Raw genomic sequence first — 24,616 nt, forward strand, 5'->3', positions numbered from 1 at the left:
AGCAAGGTCTTGGAGCACATCCACCCTTTTCCCTAAAACCCATCCTCAGGGATGTTTTAGGGACAACTCAGAGGGTGTCCCACCGAGGTGAGCACACCTTGCAGAGGGGTCTTGGTCTTGTTGCTGCCTCTGTATCTCCCCCAGAGCTCTGCAGTGGTGCCAGCACTTCAGAAAGGGCTCCTTCCACGTGGAGGTTTATGGAATGCAGGAGACATCACACAGTCTGTTTTCCTAGTGTGTCCTTTCAGTCCTGGGTTCCAAAGTGTTGCCTGCAGAGGAGCTATGAGCCCTCTGCTCATTCCCAAAGCTGGGAAATGCTGGATCCTGGGTCCCTCCTGGACACAGCCGCTGTCCCAGTGTCCCATCTCCAAGGGCAGCAGATGGAGAGGGGCAGGCATGAGAGGCCGGGAGAGCAAATTCCTCTGCTGCCACTTGTGAGGAATTTATGGTCCAGTCATTCCCACAGGAATTCCTTCTGCGGCCTCTCCTGGTGAGGGATCGGTCCCAGGCTGGATCCAATGATCTTGGAGCTCTTTTCTAACCTTGGTGAACCTGTGATCCTGTGGATCTACAGCCTCTGCCAAGGTCACCTGGGGAGGTTGGGGACCACCAACCCTCCCATCCCAAGCCCATGCCCAGTTTTAAAGCTGGGAAACACTCAGAAGGCTGGGGTGGCTTTGGGTGGCTCCTTGGTGGCTCTCCAGCAGCTCTGTCCTTCCCAAGTGCCTCTGGTGGCCAAGTTCAGGAATTCCCATGGAGCGTGGCTGGGCTGGACGATGAGGGGTGGACTCAGCTCCTCACCAGCTGCTGCCATTCTGGAATTGCTATTTAAAGCCTTGAGAATTCCTGGAAAAACCAACCCAGAGTGAGCAGAATGGCGAAGGAGAAGGAGCAGAAAGGGCATGTCTGGCACTGTTAATGGGCTCTGACACTTCCAGCAGCCACATTTTCCCGATTTTCTGGGATTCTCCAAGTGTCTCCTTGAGAACAGCTCTCACTCCCCAAAAAGCAACCAGACAAAAGCTGGTTAGGAAGCAGTCAAACAATAGACCAGCAGATCCCATGGATGGGCTCCAAGACCCCATGGATGGGCTCCAGCCTGCCCCAAAAGTGGGAGGGTGAGGAAAAGCCGGCTGAGAAGGGACAGGGAGGCAGGAGGCTTCCTCGAAACCCAGCAGCCACTGTGCTCCTGGCTGGGAGGAGACTGGGAGACACTGTGGGGTGGGACTGGAGTGGCCTGAGTCAGACAAAAGCATCCTGACAATAACGCTGCAGGGCCAGGAATTCAGTGGGAACCGAGCGCTGGAAGTCGCCCAGCAGGATAACTCGGAGTGTGTGGAGCTGGCTGCTCCCAGCTGTTTGGGGAAAGCCAAATCTCTGCCACCGTCCCCTGGGCGCTGCCTCCACCCTCTTGGAGGGAGCTCGTCCCAGTTCTCATCCTCTCAATCCCACAACTGATGCTGTCATTCCAGAGAGGAGAGAGCCCGGATCCGCTGCCTCCGCCCCTCGTCTGTTCTCCTTATTCTTGGATTGATGGAAGGATCCTCCTGGGAATGCCGTGGTGGAGCTGCCTCCCAGAGCAGCCAAAAGGAGCTGATGGAACCTTGGACACGGGCAGGGAGCCCGTCGCTGAGAGGCTGAGCTTTGCTTCTCCAAGAAAATCCCTGCAGGAACGCTCCAACATCATCCAAACACGTAGAGAAGAATGGGTTGGAGCATCACATGGAGCATTCCCACGTAATCCAGGAGCATTCCCACATAATCCAGGAGCATTCCCACATAATCCAGGAGCTCCATCCCAAAACCAGGGATCCACCCTCAAAGCGCAGTCCTCCCATCCAGCCTCATTCTCTGCGTCTCAAAGAGAATTCCTTGAGGAGTTTTTCCAGCAGCAGATCCCTTCTCTCCACACGTGGCAGAGCCCTGCTGATGGGGAGCAGCCCCAGTTGTTGATCCCAACTTTCTCCCAGTGGGATCCACCAGGCTCCCAGGAAACCTCACTCTGCTCCCAGAACAAACCTTCCTGCATCCCCAGCTCCAAGGACGGCACCAGCCAGGAAAACTCAACATCAAAGCCAAGATCCATCCATCCATCCATCCATCCATCCATCCATCCATCCATCCATCCATCCATCCATCATCCATCCATCCATCATCCATCCATCCATCCATCCATCCATCCATCCATCCATCCATCATCCATCCATCCATCCATCCATCCATCCATCCATCATCCATCCATCCATCCATCCATCCATCCATCCATCCATCCATCATCCATCCATCCACCCACCCACCCACCCACTGACTTGGGACAGCAGTGGGGGAAAAACCACCCCCAAAACTGGGCAGAAAAGGGTCAGGCTGCATTTTTGGGAGTAGAATTTTGTTGACACCGCTGCTGCCAAGGGGAGGGGGACGAGGGAAGGAGGAGAGGCCACGGACAGTACAGAGGGTCGCCAGGAAAAATGCAGATTCCGCGAGGAGCAGCCGGCGGACGCGCTGGGAAACGCTTCCAAAGTGCTCCAGAAGCTTTGCCCCAGACTAAAGTAAACAAACCCCACGGAGGGACAGATCCAGCCCCTTCCCAGGATGGTGTCCAAGCATCTCCAATTCCTTCACTGCGGGCTGAGAAAGGACAGGATTCAACCACGACCCAGCCAGGTCATGTCAACTTTCCCAGCACGATTTCAGCAGCCACAGCCCAATTTTCTTTGGATATCCATCACCCTTTGGAATCTGGAAATGTCTTTTTTTACTCCCCTTTTTCCATGCCAGGGCTTGCTTTCTCCCATCACCTAAGATGTAGGCATGGTGCTGGAGTTTTGCTGGGATTTCACCAGTCTGAAATGGGGAAAAGCTTGGAAAAGTTGTAGGTTTTGTTTTGCACAGCATAATTCTAGATTTGCTTTGGCTATTTTATTCTGTTTGATTTTATTTTTTAAACTTTTATTTTATTTATGCCTTAATTAAGAAAATATCATCTCTGGGACCCAGCACAAGCCCCAGGATCAGCCATGGAGATGCCAATCCCTGGCCAAACCCAGAAAAGACCAATAAACCACGGAAGATTTGCTGTTCCCAACAACTCTTGCTAGGAAGCCCAATTCCCATGGAAAAAGGGGGCTTTTCCAGAACAAGAATCACCACTCAGCACTTCGCAAATCCAAACTCCAAGTAAATCATCCCAGCCTCAGGTGAGGGGCTGGAAAAACAGAATTTTAGTTCGCTGCAAATTCCAGTGAACTTGGAGGGGGGAATGCTCTGAAGGCAGCTCCGAGAAAAAACTGGAGGCTGGATGAGCTGAAAAGCTGTGGGAAAAACCTGGGAAAAGCCTCACCTAGCCCAAATCCATCTCAATCACTGTGGCATTTTGACCTTTTCAAAGGAAACTGAGGGTGCTCCCATTCCCCAGTGGAATTTTGTGATATTCCAGGTATTTTAGGATGTTTTTCCCTTTGATGTGCCCAAGGGAAGCAGCACAGGACCCCTGCCCTTCTTTTCCCCTTTAACAAAACTGTTCTGACCAGAATTTCCCTTCCATCCACGCTGCCTCGCTAAGGGACAGCCTGGATTTCTCAGGACTCTCATCTTTCCCTTTGTTTTGTTTCCCAGGGATTTCTCCTTCCCCTGTCTTAACTCCTGGAGTTTGGGGCACGATAATTTCCTGCAGGCGGCCGGAGCCGCGTGACCTTTATGAAACAACCCAGGGAGCACCTCCATTCCCAAACCTGCGTTTCAAAATCCATTTCTTGGATTTTGGAAATCCAAATCTTCCTTCCTTGGAAGCAGAAGGGACTCTGGTGCCAGCCAGCCCCAGCTTTGCAAAGCCAAGGCACTGAACGGGTGCAAAATTCCTGCTGGAGTCACCGGAGCCAGCGACGGGATCGGAGCACAGCAGCAACACTTTGGGAAAAGCCAATTTTTGTGGTTTCTCCATCCCTGCATGGCTTTAACAGCTCTTCCTAACCACCATATCCAAGGAAAATCTGCCCTCCCCAGGTGGGAAATGCCACTGTGCAGCTCTATCCAAGCTCCATCATTCCCGCATCCCAGCGCTGTCCCAGAGACCCTGGATGGCAAAAAGTGACCCCAAAAAGCGACGCCAGAGCACTTCCAACCCCCACGAGCCTTTCTTGCGCTCCTGTTCCTCTTTTCCCAGCAGCTTTCCCAATATCTCCCAGGAAAATCCAAGGGAATTGTATTTCAAAGGAGCTGCGAGTGGAGCTGACACCGCGATCTGCCAGGGCGTGAATCACGCTCACGTTATCAGCCAGCGGGAGAGAATTCCAGGATCCAGCCAGGAGCAGCTCCAGGCTGCGGGGCTGTTTGGCACAATCCGCTTGGCTCCTCTCCCACTGCTGGTATCATTTCATTTCAAAGCGTTGTGGAAGAACAGAAATCAAGGAAAAAAGAGGAAAAAAGGATTTTTTGGGGCCAGCCCCTGCTGGAGAACTGAAATCTCTCAGCACAAAATGTGTTTTTTCAAGATATTTACTTTGCTTCCCATGGTGGGAAGGGGGCTTATTTATGGGATTATTATCCACTAAAGCAGGAGGAATTGGAGAATTCCTGAAGTGGCATCTTGGCCTGCTGGCTTCAGGAGCCTTCAGATTCAGCTGGATCCATGGAAAAGTCTCTTTTCACTCCACACACCACCCCAAAAAGCCGCTCTCCTCCAAATCCACCCAAACTTTCCAGGGCTTCTCCTTGCTCCAGCGCTCGCCCACATCCACCCTGCTCCAGCAGATCTTCCCCGCTTCCCTGCCAGCTTGGAGCAAGTTCACGGGAGCAGCCCAGCCAAAACAAGCCATTTCTGGGATATTTTTGAAAGGTTTGGGTTGGAATTCTTGCTCCCTTTGGACAGATGGAGCAGCAGCTATGCCGAGGGAGAACTCGCTGCTCCGAGCTGGGGCAGAACAGTTGATTCCCAACAAAAATGTGGTGATTTCCCAGTTTTACAGAGGAAATGGAAACGTAAGGTTTGGACAGAGGAGGTTTTCACTTACAAATCCCACCTAACCTGGGTTTTTCTGGAGTGGGAGAAGAGGGTCCATTCCCTCACGTGAGCAGAGGACATTTCCCACACACACAGTCTAAAAAAGGCCAGGTTTAGATGGATTCTGGGAATCTGAGCCAATTTCGCATCCTCTGCTGCCTGGTTATTTTATTCCTGATCAATATCTCCCTCTCCCAAGCCCTATTCCCCTACAAGAAGCCACCTGCCATGAGGATCAGGTGGGACACAGGGACCTGAAGCAACTCCTTGATTTTACAGCCAAATCCCAGGGCACTGTCCCAGTTTCTTTTACTTTTTCCAGATGTAAAGATGATTTGAACCATACAAAGCCAAGATGTTCATCCCACCCAAGCCTCTGGATATCTTCCCATTGGGATTGACATGGACATTGACCACAGGCAGCTGGAAAATCCCATTCTCCACTTCCCCACACAGGCAAACCAGTCCCATCAGAAATACCACTGGGGGAATATTTGGGATGAAGATTTTCCTCCCAGGACCAATGGACACTCTCTTCCCTGTGAGGGTGGCGAGGCAGAAGTTTTCCAGAGAAGCTGGAAGTGTCCAAGGCGAGCATGGATGGGCTTGGAGCAACCTGGGATAGCAGAAGGTGTCCCACGGGATGGGATGGTGGAATGGGATGAGCTTTCAGATCCCTTCCAATCCCAAACCATTCCATGGCTGCCCCACCTTGGAAGGAGCGGAGAGGAAGAGCCAAACCCTTCATCCACACCAGATGAAGAGCTCCAAAGGCAGAGTCTAGAAGGGCAGGTACCTCCCGGGAACGTCTGTGGCCGTGGCTGCCTGCCAACCCCTCCTCCTGCTCCTCCTGCTCCCGCTGGGTTTCCACTGGAGCATCTCCCGCCTCCACCATTGTTCCCGGTCCCACCTGCTCCCGATCCCCCTGTGCCCCCAGGCTTTGGGAACCAGCCCCAGCACGCGGGATGTTGTTTTTAGCAGCCTGACAGATGCCAAACCTGAGCGCCGCGCTTGATAAACCCAAGGTCAGGAAGGAATTTTAACTCCACTTAATTGCTGGGAGGCACCTGGGATCTGAAACACACCCAGGCAGGCGGTGGAAAAGCAGCTTGGGAGGGAAAAGCTGCAGAGAGAATGAAGGGATTAACTCGATTTCTTGTTTGGGTTGGGTTTTTTTTAATGGAAATCCTGCTTTCTGCCAAGTTTTCTTGGAGCAAACGTTTCTGTCCTGCTGCCAGCCCTGCCAGCCTCAAGGAGGCAAAATTCCTGAGTCAGGTTTTGCCAGGCCAAAGTGATGCTGCCTTCAAAATAACTCCACTGGGGAAAAAAGGGGTGGATTTGCTATTCCCTCCTCACTCTGACAACGTTTTCTTGGGCTTCCAGTTCCACCATTCTTAGTACAAATGAACCTGGGAATCTCCAGGAATCTCCGTCAGCTGAGGATTGGAGTGAGTCAGTGAGCACCACGGAATTTGGGGTGCGACAATCACAGAATTTGGGGTGCCACTGTCCCAAGATTTGGGGTGCCACTGCTCAAGGATTTGGATGCCACTGTCTCAAGATTTGGGGTCCCACTACTCAAGGATTTGGATGCCACTGCTCCAGGATTTGGGGTGCTACTGTACCAAGATTTGGGGTGCCAGTGCTCAAAGATTTGGGGTCCCACTGTCCCAGGATTTGGGGTGCCATTGTCCCAGGACTGGGGGTGCCACTGCTCCAGGATTTGGGTGCCACTGTCCCATGATTTGGGTGCCACTGCTCCAGGTTTTGGGGTGCCACTGTCCCATGATTTGGGTGCCACTGCTCCAGGTTTTGGGGTGCCACTGTCCCACCTGGGGACCTGAATTCCTGCTGGGGGCTGCTTCCCATGCTCATCCCACTGCTCCATCCCTCTCCCCACCCTGCTTTGGATCCATCCACTGGAGGGGAATCCTCCCGGGAGTTTTCCATCACAGCTGTGGCCTCCAAGCAAAGCTGCACTCAGGGATAATCCCTTTCCCTGCTCCCAGCTGCTGGATGCAGGAATCTGGCCGGCGCATCCGAGCCCTCGCTCCTCGGCCGCCGCCTCTCGCGCTGCCCACCCTTCCAAGAAAAATGGAAACAGGAGACAAAGGAACTTTCCTACACCGCATCCAGGCCTGCCTGCTGCCAGACGAGCATCAGGAGGTTGTCTGAACGTGCAAATCCCGATTGCTCCCAAGGAAAACCAGCAACAGCCAGAGCCCGAGCACAAAGCGGGAGCTCCAGCTCAGCCTCTGGCAGGAGCCGCACCACGGCCAAGTGCACAGTTGGGATGGAGTCACCAAAAGGGGATGAGGTGGGATTTTTCCCCTCAGGAATATTTTTAGCAGCCCAGAATTCCCTCTCCTGCCTCTCCCTGTGCTGAGGTTTGCCCTGAGGGGCTCCTGGAGCTGCTGGGATGTGTTGGGGCAGGTGTTGGAGCTCAACAAGGCTTTGCCAGAAGGGAGAGAATTCCTGTGCTGGGATTCCCAGAGAAACTGGGGCCGCCCCTGGATCCCTGGAAATGTCCAAGGCCAGGCTGGATGGGGCTTGGAGCAACCTGGAATAGTGGGAGGTGTCCCTGCCATGGCAGGGGGTGGAATGAGAGGAGCTTTGGGGTTCCTTCCAACCCAAACAATTCCATGTGAAATGAGATTTCTGCATTTGGTTTGCAGGGATCCAGAACAAGCTGGATCAGATTGAAATTGTTTTTCTGCTAAAGACACGATGATCTCCAAATGGAGAATCCAGATAACAGCAGGAACAATCCCCCCCAGGAATGTTTGGGATGAGGAAGTGCTGCAGATCCTGTCCCCAAACTGGTATTCCCATTTTTCCATCACATCCCCACTGAACCCAAGGAGCCGATACTGGAAAATCGATCCCTAATTCCAATTATTTATGGGTGCTCTGAGATGGCCCCGAGCTGGAGCCCCATCCCAACATCCCCACCATGGATCTGAGCAAAGCTTTATCTCCAGCCAATGAAAGAGAAATTCACGAATTGCAGGAAATTAAAAATTCATGGGATTTGTCAGCACCTTCACCCCACAAATTCCACATTTTGCTCAGCAGACCCAGGCAGGGACCATTTCTTGATCAACCTTTTGAAATTCTGACCTTCTCGGGAAGAAATCCAGTAAAATCTGACCTTTCCTCAAACACCCGTAAACCTTCTCAATTTTTTTCATTTTGCTTTAAGATTCCCTGTTTTTATTAGGCCCCAAATGCCAAGTTATCCCTCATTTTTATTTTCCTGCCCTTTTTATTTCCCTCCCCTTTTCTTGCCACCGAATCCGGCAGGGAGCATCCCAGAGGAGGGGGAATTTTCCACCCTTTCTGGTAGCAAATTCCTTAGGTTGCATTTGAGCCTTTTGTGGCTTCAAAGGAACAGCTTGAGCTCCACAAGGCTCCGGATTGGCCAAGGAAACCTGAAACATCCCAAGATTCCTAAGGGCAGGAGAATTTTTAAAAGGTTACATCGTGGAAAAAGAAAATCTGGAAACCTTGCAGAAGCCAGGAGCTTCCTTGGATGCTCCAGCAAAAAAAGGGCAGAAGAGGGGGAGGGAACATCAAAATTCCCCCCTGGAAGCAAATTCCACCCGACAGAAGGAAAAGCATTTGATATCCTGCAAAGCCAAAGTGGTAAAGAGCTTTCCTGACCCTTTTCCCAGATCCATGTGGATAATTTTCCCTCTATTTTCTGGCACAGCATTCCAAAGGCACCCTGTGCTGTCCCTAGGGGCTTCCAAACCCCTTTTTTCATGGGAATATTTCCATTTCTCATTCACTTTCTCAAGCCAATTTTAGCACAAATCCCTGAACTTTGGGATTAAATCTGCAGAGGGAATATCCCAAATTCCCTCTGCTGGGGTTTGGGAGCTTTGAGGCAAATCCTGAGTGTGGGGCTTTGGGCTGGGAGGAAAATCCAGTGATCCTTCCCTAATATTCAGTACAAGAGGTATTTTTGCCACTTGGCTGGGGAATGGAATGGAATAAAATAAAATAAAATAAGAAATCAAATAAATAATAAAGTAAATTTAAAAAGTAAATAAAATAAAAATTGAACTAAAATTAAAAAGAAATAAAAAGAAAAAATTACATTTAAAAAAGGTACGGCATAAGAAGAAGAATGAAATAGAAAGTAAAACTAAAAAATAAAGTAAAAATAAAAATTACTGAAATAAAATGGAAAGGAATAAATAGAAACTAAATAAATGAAGGGGGAAAAAAGGCAAAAATAAAAGTAAAATGAAAAAGAATAAAAAAATTAAATAAACAGCGAAAGAAAATCAGGAGTAAGAAAAAATCAAAATGAAAAATAGAATAGAAATAAAAACATAACAGAAATAAGTAAAATAAAAAGACAAAATAAACCAAAATAAATATTAAAATAAATAAACAAAAAAATTAATCGAAATATAATTAAATAAATAAAGCAAAAATTAATAAAAATATAATTAAATAAATAAACTGAAAATTAATAAAAATTAAAGTAAAATATAAATGAAAATAAAATAAAATTTAGAAAACCAGAAAAAAACCCCCCCAAAATTTAGAAAAAATAGAAAAAAATTAAATAACAATTAAATGCAATGAAAAAAATAATTTCCCCCTTTCCAAACCCACTGAGCAGCCTGGATTGCACAATCCCATAAAACCCAGAGCAAACTCTGGGCTCTGGAGCGAAGTTTCCTATGGAAAACCGAGGAGTGCGAGGGGCTGGGGGAGCTCGGGAATGGCTTTAGCAGGGCCGTCCCCAGGGCAGGCGCTGCCTCCTGTCCCTGGAAAAGGGAAAAGGGAACCTGAAAGGAACTGAGCACATATCCCTGCACAATTCCCATTTCCCTCCCGCCCTTCCAGCAGGGACCAGCCCAGGAGCGCTCCCGTGGGATCCGCGATGCTCCAGAAGCAATTCCCGTCTGCTTTTCCAGCAAAACCTCCCTAGAATGGGAAAGGCAGCCGGAGCACAGCTCGGGAAATCGCATTGGAGCCCCAGCAGCCTCGGGATTCCCAAGGAATCCTGCGGTTTAAGCCGAGCTAAGCAGATCCTTGAGCTCCCTCCTATCCTTAAATCCATCCCTCCATCCCAGGAATGCGGCTCTGCCCCATGGATTGAGGAGCTGGGAAGCCCCAGGATGAGGCAAACTGGGCTCTAAGAGGGACAGGAGCAGGTTTTGGGAATGAAGCCTTGGATCCACATCCTATCCCTCCAAACCAACCAAACCCCAGCAAACAGATGGAAAATCCTTTTTCCATCCCTGTAAATAAACAACTCCAAACTGGAAAAAAGATTTTGTCCCCATTTTCCCAGCACTGATGGATTCTAATCCTGATTTTCCCTCAATTTCCTGCCACAGCAGCTCAAAGCCACCAAACCTGTCCCCAAAGCAGCCTGGGGATGTCAAATCCCATTTTAAGGCTCAAAAAATGAGAAAAAGTCCTGAAATCCATAATTTATCCTTTGGCAGCAGCCAAAATGAACCATACATGAGATTTAAACCAAATCTGCCCCAAAATCAATGAATTAAATGGCTTTGAACTCTTATCAATTGATATATCCACAAGTGGATGCTGTCCTGCTTTTTCCTGGAGCTGGGGATGGGACAGTGGGACACGAATTGCTGCTGGAGCACCAGATGGATCCAGAGGCTTGGAGCCACCCCCATGTCCCTGCCCAGAGGTGACAGCGTGGGAGGAGAGGCAGAAAATTCCCTCAAAAGATGTGGAGAGGCAGGAAAGCTCCAGTGGGAGCTCCCTGGTTGCCAGGAATGCCGAGGTGAGGAAAAGCTCCCTGATTGAGACAGATGGGAAGCGTGGAACGAGAGGTCTCTGCCTGTTGCTTCCCACAAATAAACAACCCCGGGGCCTGATGGCAAAGGCAGATATTCCTGGGAGCTCTCCACAGCCAGGGATGCTCCAGCACCTCGGTCCTTAATTAGGGATTGTGGTTGGATAATCAGGGAAAACACAACAATGCTGGAAGCAGGAATGGGATGGGGGCAAGGAGAGGGAGAGCTGGGATGTGGTGCTTGGGAAAAGCTCGTTAGTGCAGCTGTAATTAGCGCTGCTCTGGGGTGATTGGATGCCAGGACAGCTGGGGATTCCCTCCTTCCCTCCTGGCACATAATTCCTTCAATCTGCAGGGTGGGAACAGGCAGAACTCGTTCAGGGTTGCCCTTTTTCCTTGCTTTGGGCATCTCCAAGCCCAAGCTCCAGCTCTCCTGAGACCTGGGATGTTGGGAAGATGGGATGCCAGAATCTTAAAGGGCTGGAGATTTTTTCCTTTTTGGCTTTCTTTCTCAATCTTACCCCAATAATCCATGAAAAACATTATTATCCTGCAAAAACCAGGAAAGCCTGGATGGTTTCGGGAGCCTTCGTCCTGCCTGTGAACTCAGCTCACCGAGGGCATTTTCAGTCTGTGTTTTAGGACTGAAAACCTCCTGGACCTGTTTATCCCATTGCTGTTTTCCACGGATGAGCCTCTGGAAGCTGCACAGCCAGGAACACCCGGATCACTCAGACAAAGCGGTTTTTAAAGCTGAATTCCGGCGCTGGAAGAAGCAAAGAGCAGAGCTGGGGGCACGCCTGGGTCCCATGCTGGGCCTGAGCAGGGATCCTCTGGAAAAGGAGGGGGAGTTGTGAGAGGGAGGAATTCCCAGCCCCTGGTTTTGGGAACAAAGCCAAGGCAGCTCCTGGAGGGGAGCTCAGGTGTGTTGGAGCGGGAGGAGGGGGGATATGGGATTGTTCAGAGGGCTTGGAATTGTGTTCAAAGACCTTTCCCCGTGCATTACAGGCAAAGAAGCAGGAGGATGGGTTTGGACATTTATTATTTTGTCTAAATCTGTGTCTTGGCTTAGCTGGAATGAAGCACCAGGGATTCTCTGGGATTGGTGGAGCTCTCCAAGGCAGAGCTGGCTCTGGGACAATCCATGCTGGGACCAGCCTGTCTGGATTCCCTGCTCACTGCAGAGCACCTGAGTGAATCCTTCACCCATTCCCAAGCACAGAGCCAGCTTTCCCATGGATCATTCCCTCCTGACAAAGCTCAGCTTGGTCCTGCAAACAGCAGAGCTCAGGGGGGACAAGAATTTGGAACATAAAGGATAAAAGACATCACACAGCATTTGGGATCACCATCACACCTGGCACAAGCACTCAAGCAATCAAACTCTGATTTAAATCCGATTAACTCTGATTAAATTCTGATTCACTCCTATTAGATTCTGATTAATTTTAACTCTGCTTTTTCTGGCACAACCACGAGGTTTTAACACACTGTGGAGCATTCAGCTGGGGATTGCTGGAATGCTGGCACCGGGAATGACTGGGAGACAGGATGCACTGGGAGACAGATAAGAGATAAGAGATAAGCACCAGGATCCCGCCCAGCACTCGGCATCCTCACACAATAAAGAGCTTTATTCCACTGCTCCTGGGACTGGTGTGCACTAATTTAACCCAATTAAAGTGCTATTGCAACAGATTGAATTAATGACTCCACCGAGGGCAAGGCAGATCTTATCCAGGGATTGGGAAACCTCATTTGCTGTGAGAAATGCACGGGATTGGGAATCACCTGCAGAGGGAGTGGCAGAGCCAGGAGAAGCCCTGGTTTGGTCCAGGTTTGGAGCCCTGCAGGTTCCAGAGGGATGGAGGCACAAGCAGGACCAGCACCACGCTGGGATTTCCATGGATTTTGCTCTCTCTGGGGGAAATCTCACTTTATTCCAGCTCCAGGGGAAGATTTCCCGCTGGACAAAAGGCTGCAGGGTGTTTTCCCAATCCCCCTCTCCTGAGGAAGCTGCCCTGGTGTCTCCTGGGCCACGGGAATTGTCACCCCACAGCTCCTGGCTCTGTTTGGGCTCTGTTTGGGACCCTTCCATGCACTGCAGTTGCTGGAATGCTTCATTTTTCCCCGGGAATGTCCAACCTCAATGACCTGCCCCAGGTAAAGGGGACCCTGTTCCTTGCAGGACCAGATGAACTTTAAAATTCCCATCCGAAACTTTCCATGATTCCGTGACCTCATAATGCAGGAAATGCAGACAATTCTCTGGAATTCTTGGACACAACCAGTGCCAGCCCAGCCCCAGAGCGTGTTGTCCCCAAGGGAAGGACACGTGTCCCTGGTGGCCACATCTGAGCTGGGCCAAAGCTGGGATTGAGGAATAAAATTGGGATTCCTTCCTCCTGTGTGTTCCTCACCCATCCCAGCCCTGCAGGGCCAGAGGTTCCTCTCCTCAGCCCCATCCCAGCCCCAGAGCCTTTCCCATGGTCCTGGAGTCGAATCCCAGAGTGGGAATGACTGCAAAACCAACAAAGCCTTGGAGAGCGTGGAAAGATGCCAGAGAGAGAGAGATGGGAAAAACTCCCAATTCCAAGTGCCAGAGAAGACAATGAGACATAACAAAGCTTTGTTTGGGAGGGGGGTTTCTTTAGGGAAGAGGGGAGAGGGCTGGGCAGGGCGTGGGGGGAGTTTCAGTCCATCCCAGATCCAATCCAGCGCTCCAGTAATTCAGTGGAAGCCAAAAATTTTTCACATCCAACGACCACATTTTGGTGCAGAAAACAGCCTGTCCAGACAGAGTCCTGGGGCAGCCCATTCCAAGTGCTGGGAGCTGCACTGGGATGGTGCTGGAGCAGCAAAATGTTCTGGGACAAGGAAACCTTCCTGCTCCATGCAGAGGGATTTCCCTTGGGAAACTCAAGGAGGTCCCAGTGAAGCCCTGAGCCCCTGCAGGGACCCCTGCACTGATCCTGTCCCTGCCCTGGGGACACAGAGGCTGCTCAGGAACATCCAGGAGAGCCTGGAATTTGTGCCCCCTATCCTGGGGACTCCTGGTGCTCCCCCAGACCCCACAGCCACCTGCTCTAGGACATTCCAGGTGCCTTTCCATGGTTGTTCTGGGATGATCAGCTCGGGTTTGGCATCTGCCTGAGGTGAGGCAGGTGAATCCACGCTTCACCTGCCAAGGATTTCCACTGAGAGAGGCTGAGCCGGAGAATTCCCCACTGTGACAGCAATAACAAGCAAAAAACCCCTCTGGAGTGCACTGACCTGGCTGTGAACTGCACAGGGAGGAAAAACATTCCAGGAGCTGGGAGCTGCTGCTCCCTCAGCCTCTCTGGCTGTACCTGCGTGGTGAGGAAAGCTCTGGGCTGGGATTTGGAGCTGCACCTCCATCCCCACCCGCTGCACCAGCTTTCCCTGATCCACGGGACATCCCTGCTCCAGAACCCTGGGATGATCAATCGTCACCCAGAGGCTGCTCCAAACCCCAGGATCGAGGGCATTTCCCAAACCTCTTCCATCCAAGTTTGTCCCACTGAACTTTGTGCTTCCCCCATGGCAGGAGGAATTTCCTGCTTCCTCAGGCAGCAGTGAATATTTAAATATCCCAAATATCCCACATTTGGGGAATGTGTGCCTGGATTCTGGAAGAGCTCATCCCTGCTGGTTTTCCCTCCATCCTCACCTTGGTGCATTTAAAATTCATTTTTGACAACAAATTCCCAGCATTTTTTTTTGGTACTCTGTTTTGGAGAGAATTCCCAATCCAGCAGGATTTCATTGAGCTCAAGAACAAGTTCACTTTTCTTTCTTTGCATTATTAATTTTAATATAAATAGAAATCTTTCTCCCTGTTGCCTCTCTCCTCCTAATTCCTAATTGGACAAGGCAGGCTCTTTCCTATTTCTGATAGGGCTGTGCAAAATGATGAGATACATTAAATTTCCAAGAGAAAAAAAAAAACCCTCCAAGCCTTCTCTGCTGATTTCCAAACCCTCCCCTGAACACACGTGCTCTGGGCAGGGTAATTTTGTTTGGGGTAATTCACTTGTGCTAATTTCCTGGAAGTCTTGCAGGATACATGACTCCATTTTGGGGTGCTTTTCTACATAAATTCAGATTAATTTATCTGAGAAATATTTAAGTGTAAAATATCTCCAGAGAGAGCAGAGGGTTGTTTTGGTTTTTATGTTTTGGTTTGGTTGGGTTTTTTGGGTTGGTTTTTTTTTTTTTTTTTTTTTTTTGTGGAGTTTTTTTTTGTTTGTTTGTTTTGGTTTGGTTTTTGTTTTTTGGGGTTTTTTTGATTGCAGGAGCAATGTGGCCTAGTGGAAGGTGGACTTGGAATAAATCCATTTTATTCAAATTCCAACCAAACCAATCCTAACCTAATTCTAATCAGGAGAGATCCCTAATACCAGTCAGGAAAGGTCCCTAATTCCAGCAAGAAGGATCCCTAATTCCAGCCAGGGGAGATCCCTAATTCCAACCAAGGGAGATCTCGTAATTTCAACCAGGAAAGATCTCTAATTCCAACTGGGAAAGATCCCCAGTTCCAATCAGAGGAGATTCCAAATTCCAATCAGGAAAGATTCCTAATTCCAGCAGGAAGGATCCCTAATTCCAACCAGGAAAGATCCCAAATTCCAGTCAAGGGAGATCCCTAATTCTAACCAGGGGAGATCCCCAATTCCAATCAAGGGAGATCCTTAATTCCAATCAGGAAAGATTCCCAACCAGGGGAGATCCCTAATTCTAAACAGGGAAGATCCCTAATTCCAACCAAGGGAGATCCTTAATTCCAATCAGGAAATATCTCTAATTCTAGTCACGGGAGTTCCCTAATTCTAATCAGGAAAGATTCCCAACCAGGAGAGGTCCCTAATTCCCATCAAGGGAGATCCCTAATTCCAATCAGGAAGGATCCCTAATTCCAGTAAGGGGAAATCCCTAATTCCAGTCCCCACAGGTGCACCCAAGGAGCTCAGCATCTCCTGCAGGAGGAGCAGGGATTGGGATGGAGCCTGGAGAGCAGCAGAGCAGCTCCTCACCCTTCCCCATCCCTCTGCTTTTCCCCCATGGACTCTTTCCCTCTCCATAACCCCACCAGGGAGATCTCACCTCCCCTTTGGGATTTTTGGGATGAGCTGCTGCCCTACAAATGCCAGCTGGCCCCGAGCTCTGCTGGGATTTGCTTTCACCTCCAGGTGGAGCAGGGCTGCTGTGGCAGGGCTCAGTGCTGCTGTCCCTCCCTGAATTCAGCCTCCACTGGATCCCACACCGGGAAAATCCCACCCCTGGATCCCAAACGTCACCTCTGGAGCCATCATTTGTCAGGACAGACGGACAGGGGACATGAGGTCATTGAACCTTGGTGCCCACCACCATCCTGAGAGGTTCTGCAAAGGACTGGACTTTGGGATATCCCAATGCCATGAGGGCATGCAGGTTTGGAGCATCTTTCCACATCAGGAGGGAGATTTGGGGCTTTCCAGGAGAAAGCCTCTCGATCCAGGGTGGATTTTGGAGGTTCTGCAAGGGTCTGGATTTTGGGACATCCCAATGCCATGAGGGAATGCAGGTTTGCAGCATCTTTCCCATGGCAGGAGGAAGATTTGGGGCTTTCCAGGGGAAAGCTTCTTGTTCCAGGGTGGATTTTCACGCTCTGAGAGGCAAAATTTGGAAGCTGCTCGCAAGCCAGGAAGGGAAAACTGCAATCCAGGGAGGAGGGGAGGAAAACCTGGATGCAAAGCCACCCTCCTCACTTACAGGAAGGCAACAGTGTGGAAATGAACTTCCCAAAATAACGGGAATTTAACGCTAAGCAAAACACCCGGCCGCAGACGGACTTAATCACTCCGAAGTGAGGGAAGGTCATTAAACAAACAGCACAATCCAAAGTGTTGATTTTGGGGATATATCCAGCTATCAGCTCTTCAGGAGAGCAAATAAACCTCGGGAATTGCACGGCACAAAGGTCCCTGGAGCGCTGAGACAAAGGGAAAAACCCAAACCCGAGCCTCTGCTGACACACCAGGTCCATAAAGGCTCTTTCACAGGGATGGAGGCAGGGCTGGGAAGGGAATGGGGATTTCCAACAGCACTTTGTGGGCATTTTTCTCCCCTGATTCCTTATTTTTCTGCACCATAATCCCCACTCCACCATAAAAAATGTTGATGAGGATTGTGGTTGGTGGAACCGTCCCTGGCCAAGAGCAGCTCCTGGGCTGCTGCTTCCCTAAAATTGTGATTCCCGGTGGCTCAGCCACTCCAGTGACCTCCTCAACCTTTTCCCTGTGCTAAAACCTGGGATATAACTTTTTATCCTCCTCCTCCTGTTTTCCTTCCTATCCAGCTCTGCTTTCAGAACAGATGATCCAGGGATCAGGGCTCACTGCGGAGTTTCCCGTTCCTTTTGCCGGCACAAGGAAATCTGTGCAGAAAGGGCACCAAAAGTTCAGCTTTTCCATAAATCCAGTACCCTGGAAGTCTGTAATTGGCAGGGTGGGATCCTTACACTGGGCTTGATGGGAGTTCTGCATATGGAAATTTGTGGGACCATAAAATGGGAATTCACCAAGTGCTTTCAACCTTGAATCCCTCCCCACTCTCCTGGATGGGGAATTTCACTGGTTTTATAGGAATAAAGCTGGGTAAAACCTTTGGAATGATCTTTTCTGTCACACCTATATTTTCCAAAGAAGAAAACGGATTTTCCTGAACAAGCAAATCCTTTACAGGGATTTAGGAGCAACGCAGAACTGCTGTGGAGCCTCTGGAGTGAGGATTTTCATGGAACAACCACTTGGAATAAATCACCCTCTTGGAATCACAGCTCCACACCACAGAGATGCCCAGATGCCAACGCACACACTCAGCAGAAGCAAAGAAATCAAAAGCAGAGCTAAAAATCCCGGTTAAAATCCCCCCAAGAACCAAGAGGGATGTGAATCCGCCTCTGGAGCTGCTTTTGGAAGGAGTCCCCGGAGCTCCCCACGCCAGCAAAAGCTCTGCTGGGCCCTCCTGATTTTCCTGAGTCACCAGACGGTCAAGCAAACATCAGGCACAGGATTCCTGTCCAGATCCCCATCAAGGCGTTTGTTCCATACAGGAATCAACCCCAAATTCCCCTCCCCAAACAACCCCGATGATTAGTGTTGATTAATGGGGCTGTTAGAGGCTCATTCATCACCAGTAACTCACAACATCTTTTTCCACACCAGTTCCAGCTCCCGAGGAGCTGGAAAGGGAAATGGTTCTTTCTCATGGCTGTTGTAGCCTGTTCCCAAACACATCCTAGGTTTGGGGTTTTTTCAGGGTTGCCCACAAGTCCTGCCCAGGTCCAAAACCTCTGTACAGCGCCGGATTTTTCATTAATCGCCATCTCTCTCCCGTATTTTCTTAAAATTGTGGAATAATTTAAATTGGAACAGCCCTCTAAGATTGAGTCCAACCTATCATTCTCTCAGTGCTCCACTGACCGTGTCCCCAAGTGCCACATCCTGTTCTCAAATCCCTTCAGGGATGGGGATTCTAGGGTTGGACAACCCATTCCAGACAGAGATTTTCCCTAAAATCCAACATAAACATCCCCTGGCACACCCTGAGGATGAGTCCCCCTTACTTGGAGGCTGCTCAGTGTTGCTCAATTTCTAAAATTATTTTATTTCCCCCCCAAGTTTAATTTTCCTGCAGGAAAGAACTGCCATAAAATCCTGGATTTGGAAAGCAGGCAGTCCGGGATGCTGGGTTGGGAATGATGCAGCACAAGGAAAAATGAGGTCAGGTTTTGGGCTGCAAACACATCCTTCCTTCCACCCAAAACCACAGAGAGTGTCCCATGCATGGGACCTTGAAACACGGAAACAGAGTCACACATCCACCCTCAATGGCCAAGATTCCAGCTGAGACATTCCCTGCTTCCCAAATGTGGGGTTTGACTGTTGGATTTCACAGGTTCCTTTGGGAAGGTGCAGGATAATTTGGGCTCACCCTATAAAAGGCACCACATCCCAAGGACACACAACCCTACAAATCCATTGGGAAAGGATGGCTCAATCCTCATGGATGCAGGAAATCAGGGAGCAGCCAGCAAAAGCACATAAGCGAAGTCCATAACATGGAAAACTTTCTCCACTGCGTTATTTGATTTACCAATCCATAAATAAGGAGCTGTTTCCTTACCTTCCTTGCTGGATCCACACTCCAGTGGGGATCGGAGCTGTCTGGGATGGCCTCAGTGTTAATCCAGGCTCCTGCTCCAGTCCCAGCCCCTCATCTGCCCCTGGACACCTTTGGGATAAATAAAAAACCCCATTAAGCCATTTATTTTTTTAACAAACAGGAAGATCTGTGTTGCTATACTCCTGTTTTCCCACTTTTCTCTTTATCCAGAGATATCAGCAATGGGACAGCAACAAGGCAAAGAAGCACCTGAGCAATGTGAGCAGAAAAAGCTGCAAGGCCGAGCAAAAATCCCTTGTGACAGTGGAACTGATCCCTGTCCCCCAGGAATGGGGCTGGGAAGGCTTTCCCAGGAAGTCACACATCTAGGATGATGCTGTGGATGGAATTAGGGCTCCTCAGAGCATTCCAGTTCTTTCCCCAAACACTTCCCATTGTTCCTGTTCCCAGCCAGGCCTGTGGGAGGAGAGGCTGACCTAAGGGTGGAGACCCAAATGTTCCACTCCAAACCATCTTCCCTGTGCCACACACGGGCATTTCCCAGAGATCAGGCAGCACTGCACCTCAGGAAAGGCAGGAATTTTCACCAATTCCTCCTCTCCCTCCGTTCCTCCCCAAACCCAAGTTGTAGAGGCCGAGTCTGAGGCATGGGCTGGCTGTCCCCTGTCCTCATGGAAGGATCATCTTTCCATGGAGCCACAGGGAGCTGCCATCATTCCTCTGACAGCTCTGGGGCCGCTTCCAGCCCGCTGGACTCGCCTCCTGTTGCTGCAAATCGGACAAAATCCTCCAGTCATCCAAAAGAGGATTCCAGCAGGCCCTCCAGGTAATTCCTCAACCTTGAGACAGGCCTGGAGAGCTGCCATTCCCTCCTTAATCCCCTAAAAAACACTCATGGCAATGGCAAGCTGAAGCCTCAGTGCTCCTTGCTCAGGGCTGGACAGGCTGGAATCCCAGCTCCTCCAGGAGCTCAGTTCCAGGTCAACGAGCCCATGAAGGGTGACTGGATGGACGGAATGGCACGTGTCACTGCCATGATGGCATGTGGCCAGAAGGGCTTTCCCCAGCTGAGGCTGTCCTTGGGCCATTATTATTCCTGCATTTTTCCTGCATTTTTCCTGCATTATTCCTGCAGCACCTGGGTGCTGCCCCCATCCCAGGAATGCAGCAGCCCATCCCAGCACTGGGAACCTCTGGAAACGAGCCCAGCTGGGGCCTCTCCCCTCCTTTTTCCACATTTATGTGTTAACAGCAACAATTGTGTAACCTGGATAGTGGAAATTGTCCCTTCCCATAGCAGGGGGTGGGATGGGATGAGATTTAAGGTTCCTTCCATCCCAAACCATTCCAGGATTCTCCAATAATTTATTTAAGGTCCCTTCCATCCCAAACCATTCCAAGATTCTCCAATAATTTATTCATAAATGTTATAAATACATTCTGTGGGTTTATATCTGTATTTTACATGAGACATCACCCAGGGAGGAAGAAGTGGTGAAACTACCTAATGGATCATGGAATCGTAATTCCTAGAGTTAGGATTATCACAGTGCAGAATTTTTTGCACACAGAGGCTGGAAACAGAACTGTAAGGGGGTTCTTAAATTCTCCCTTTCTAATGATCAGTTCACATAAATTATGGGAAGGAAGCAACTCCTAAAAGTTTGATACAGGAGTAGATTTGGGGATTATGGCGCTGAAAACAGGGATCACAGGGTACAAGGAAAAGGAATCATTCCCCTCAGGAATCTCCTTAGCTCTGCAGAAGAGTCCCTGGAACAAGTGCAAGTGTGGAATTGTCCCTTTTCCCATTAAAATTCACAGAGGAGGATCAAAGGTTAATGGATTCAGGTTTCTCCTCTCAAAGCCTTTTTGGTGAGCACCATCCACTAGGTCCCCAACTTCAATTGTGCAGGACATTCCTCCTGCTTTTCCTCCATCTCTTAAGGATTTTCCTCTTTGTTCCCATTAACATCCTCCAGGATGGATCCATCCTTTGGCAGGACTAAACCAGCACAAAGGATCCTGCCCAGGTTGTTTGCACCCAATCCCAAGGGGAAAAAGCAGCTCCCACAAAAATGAAGGAGGAGAGCAAGCATGATTCCAGCAGTTTTCATGGCATTGAGCCAGGCTGGAAACACTGATGGCAATAATTGCCTGGAGCCTCCCAAAGAGCACTGGCCACTGATTTTCCAAATTCTGAAAGACCTATACTTGTGAGCAACCACCAGACCCCATCAGCTCCTTCTGACCAAATGCTCCACAGTGACATCATTCCACACTGGCATCATCCTGAGAGAAAAACCACAGCATTCCTGGAGCCCCAGCAGAAACCTGACACATGGAATGCCTGATCCTAGAGTGGACCTTACCCCTGTTTTCCTATGAGTCATTTTCCATCCCACTGTCTGCCCAAAAATGCTTTTTTGTTGTTTATTTATTAAAGGATCCCTCAATGGCTTCATTGATGACCGAAGAAAGGAGGGAAGGAGGCAGGGACTGGGCATCCCAGGGATCTGCCACTGAGCCTGGCCTAACTAAACCCAACTGCCACCAGATCTGCTGCCAAAACCTGGGACAGCACTGGAGCAGCAGGATGCAGACCAGGCTCTGTGCTCTAAAACAAAGTCATGTCACAAATAATAACAAAAAGAGAAGAGACATTCCTTGATTTTCCAGGAGTGACACGGAATGGAGGGATGGGGTTGTTTTGGTTGACCGTCAAAGCTCCATTTTTTGGCACAAAAGGAAAGGCCCCCAGGCCTGTCTGATGGGAACTGGAAGAAAACCATGGAGCAACCCTAAAAAGTGAAACTGGCTGGTCCAAATCCATAATCCAAAGAAAATGCTGGATCCAGGCCTTGCCTGTGCAAGAGTCTGTGCAGAGCCCAGCATCAGCCCTGTGGGTGCAAGGCAAAAGGAGGATAAAGAACCCAATTATTTAATAAATACCATTAATTGTGCAATTTGATCAATCTCCATCATCTCAGCACCTCAGGGATCCCTGGCAGACCCCAGTGGTGACCATGCCATGAAGGAGCACGTTGTCCTCCAACATCCTTCCCACACTGTCATGGCACAGGGTGGGACTCACTCACAGTTCCACTAACACCAAAAATCACAGGTCTAAAACAACAACATCCCCAATTCTCCTGCTTCAAAGACAGGCTCTGCCTTCCCCAGCCCCAGCCAAACACCAGGAATGGACTCCAGGCCGTGCATTTCCATCCACACCTCCATAAATCCGTGACAGGAGCAGCACAGCCAGGCCAGCCCTGACTCTCCTGGCGCTGACAGGAGCTTCCCAGAGCAAATGTTCCATGTTTGTCTTCGATTTGTTCTTCAGCAGGAGGAGCAAAGGTCAGACCTGGGCTCCCCCAGGAGGGCCCATTTGCTGTCCAGATGTGATGAACGTGAAGGGCTTTTCTGGGAATGGACGAACAGCTGCTCTGCAGCCCCAGCGCCATTCCCACCTTCCTGCTGTTGGGAATGTGTCTGTTCCCTTGGGCTCGTGCACCAGGGATGGGGCTTGGGGCCAGCAGAGTGCAGGGAGGTGTCTTATTCACACAGCACCTGGTGTGTACTGAATCATGGAATCATGGAAGGGTTTGGGTTGGGAAAGATCTAAAAGATCATCTTGTTCCAACTCTGATCCATGGGCAGGGACACTTTCCACTAGCCCAGGGTGCTCCAAGCCCCATCCAGCCTGGCCTTGGACACTGTGAGGGATGCAGGGGCAGCCACAGCTTCTCTGGGCACCCTGTGCCCACCCTCACAGGGAAGGATTTTCCTTCCTTGGAAATTTTCCAGGAATTTAGATGGAATATTTTCCCAATATTCCATCTAAAACTACTCTCGTTCAGTTGACAAGCCCAGGGAAGCTCATCCTGGAGCTTGAGCACCCTCACAAGCCCCTGTTCCCTGGGAGAAGGGGCAAACCCCACCTCCAGTGAAGACAAAGAGAGGCAGAACCCTCTGAGCCTCCGTCCTGCCCTCAGCCAGGCCCCACGGTGGGGAAGATGCTCGTGGCAGCTCCATGCAGACCACACAACCCCCCCTGCAGCAAGCACTGGGCAGAATCTCAAATTTGGGGGGAAAACCCCAGCAGGGCCATGGCCCAGAGTCAGGGAGAGCCTGATCCAATGCTGGAAGCTGCAGCAACTCCCAGTGGTTCTGCTTTGTCTTCTTGGGCTAATTGCTTTCAGGCTGTCAAGAGCTGCACGTCCTCAGAGCCAACCCTAAGTCTGGTCCAATCCTGACTTATCCCAGAGCAAAAAATTCCTTATTGTCACTCCAGCCAGGAATGCACATGGTGGTTCCAATGGGCTGAGCAGTGCAATCAACCCCGGTGCCCACCTGCCACCTCCTCCTGATCCCACACAGATCAAGTTCCTTAAACCTGGATTTTTTTTTTTTTGAGGTTGAACACCAGGTAAGAACAAAGATCTCCCCTCAGCTGGAGGTTTTTTTATCCGCTCCCAACACTGAAATTATTGTGATGTGAAAATTATTTTATCCCAACAGAGTGAAAGTTAACTCCCCAGGACAGTCTGAGACATGCAAATATATCCATGATCTTTGCCATTTGCAGCGCAGTGGAAAATTGCTAAGAAAAGTTCCCATTGTGTCGGGGATGCCACTCCAACCTCCTGGAATTTCTCTCTCCCTCCCTCCCTTCCCCCTGGCTGCTAAAAATGGCTCCAAACTCCCCAAAATGCTGGAGGTTGGACAGTGATGCTGGAGCTCCATAAGGAAAGGGATGAGGATGTCCAAGTGCATGGATCACTGCTCCCTCCCAGGCTCAGGGAGTGCAGGGCTCCCAATCCATGCTCCAAAACTGATGGATGCTCTAAGGGTGGAGATCCTGAAGTGCAGGATACTGTAGGAATAGTACAGATAATTCCAGATAAATCCCAGATAATTCCACCCCAGGACCTTGGCATCAAGCTATAGATAGGGGACATCCCTGACATCTCCAATCCATGCTCCAAAACTGATGGATGCTCCAAGAATGGAGATCCTGCATTGCAGAACGCTGTAGGAATCCCCTCCAGACCCCAGATAATTCCACCCTGAGACCTTGGCATCAAGCCATGGATAGAGGACATCCCTGACATCTCCAATCCATGCTCCAAGGCTGATGGGTGCTCCAAGGGTGGAGATCCTGAAGTGCAGGATACTGTAGGAATAGTACAGATAATTCCACCCCAAGACCTCAGCATCAAGCCATGGATAGGGGACATCCCTCATCCCTGACATCTCCAGTCCATGCTCCAAAACTGATGGATGCTCCAAGAATGGAGATCCTGCATTGCAGAACGCTGTAGGAATCCCCTCCAGACCCCAGATAATTCCACCCCGAGACCTCGGCATCAAGCCATGGATAGGGGACATCCCTCATCCCTGACATCTCCAATCCCTCCCACCACCATGGAAGGTGGCAAAAGACCTTTCCCAATCCTCATGGCTCTAAAGGAACCTCCTTTGGACACTGCTCTCCCTCCTCCTCCCTCTAACACAAAAATACACATGTCCAGCATCCATGTGTTGATCCCAGCCCCAGGAATGGAAGCCCAGACACAAGAATGAAAATCTGGGACAACATTCCCACAGCTGGATGGCCAGAGTGGGACTCCTGG

General features: G+C 49.9%; 1 protein-coding gene across 1 annotated transcript in view; it reads right to left on the reverse strand.

Annotated features, from left to right (window-relative positions):
* The window catches only part of ZNF469 (zinc finger protein 469), a 174,156-nt gene that overhangs the window by 58,586 nt on the left and 90,954 nt on the right, over positions 1-24,616 (reverse strand). The window contains exon 6 of the mRNA XM_074550757.1: positions 18,978-19,085. The gene's annotated coding sequence lies outside the window, so the exon portion shown is untranslated. The remainder of the gene's footprint in view (positions 1-18,977; positions 19,086-24,616) is intronic.

The sequence above is a fragment of the Zonotrichia albicollis genome, chromosome 13 (assembly GCF_047830755.1).
Source record: "Zonotrichia albicollis isolate bZonAlb1 chromosome 13, bZonAlb1.hap1, whole genome shotgun sequence".
NCBI classification, from domain to species: Eukaryota; Metazoa; Chordata; class Aves; order Passeriformes; family Passerellidae; genus Zonotrichia; species Zonotrichia albicollis.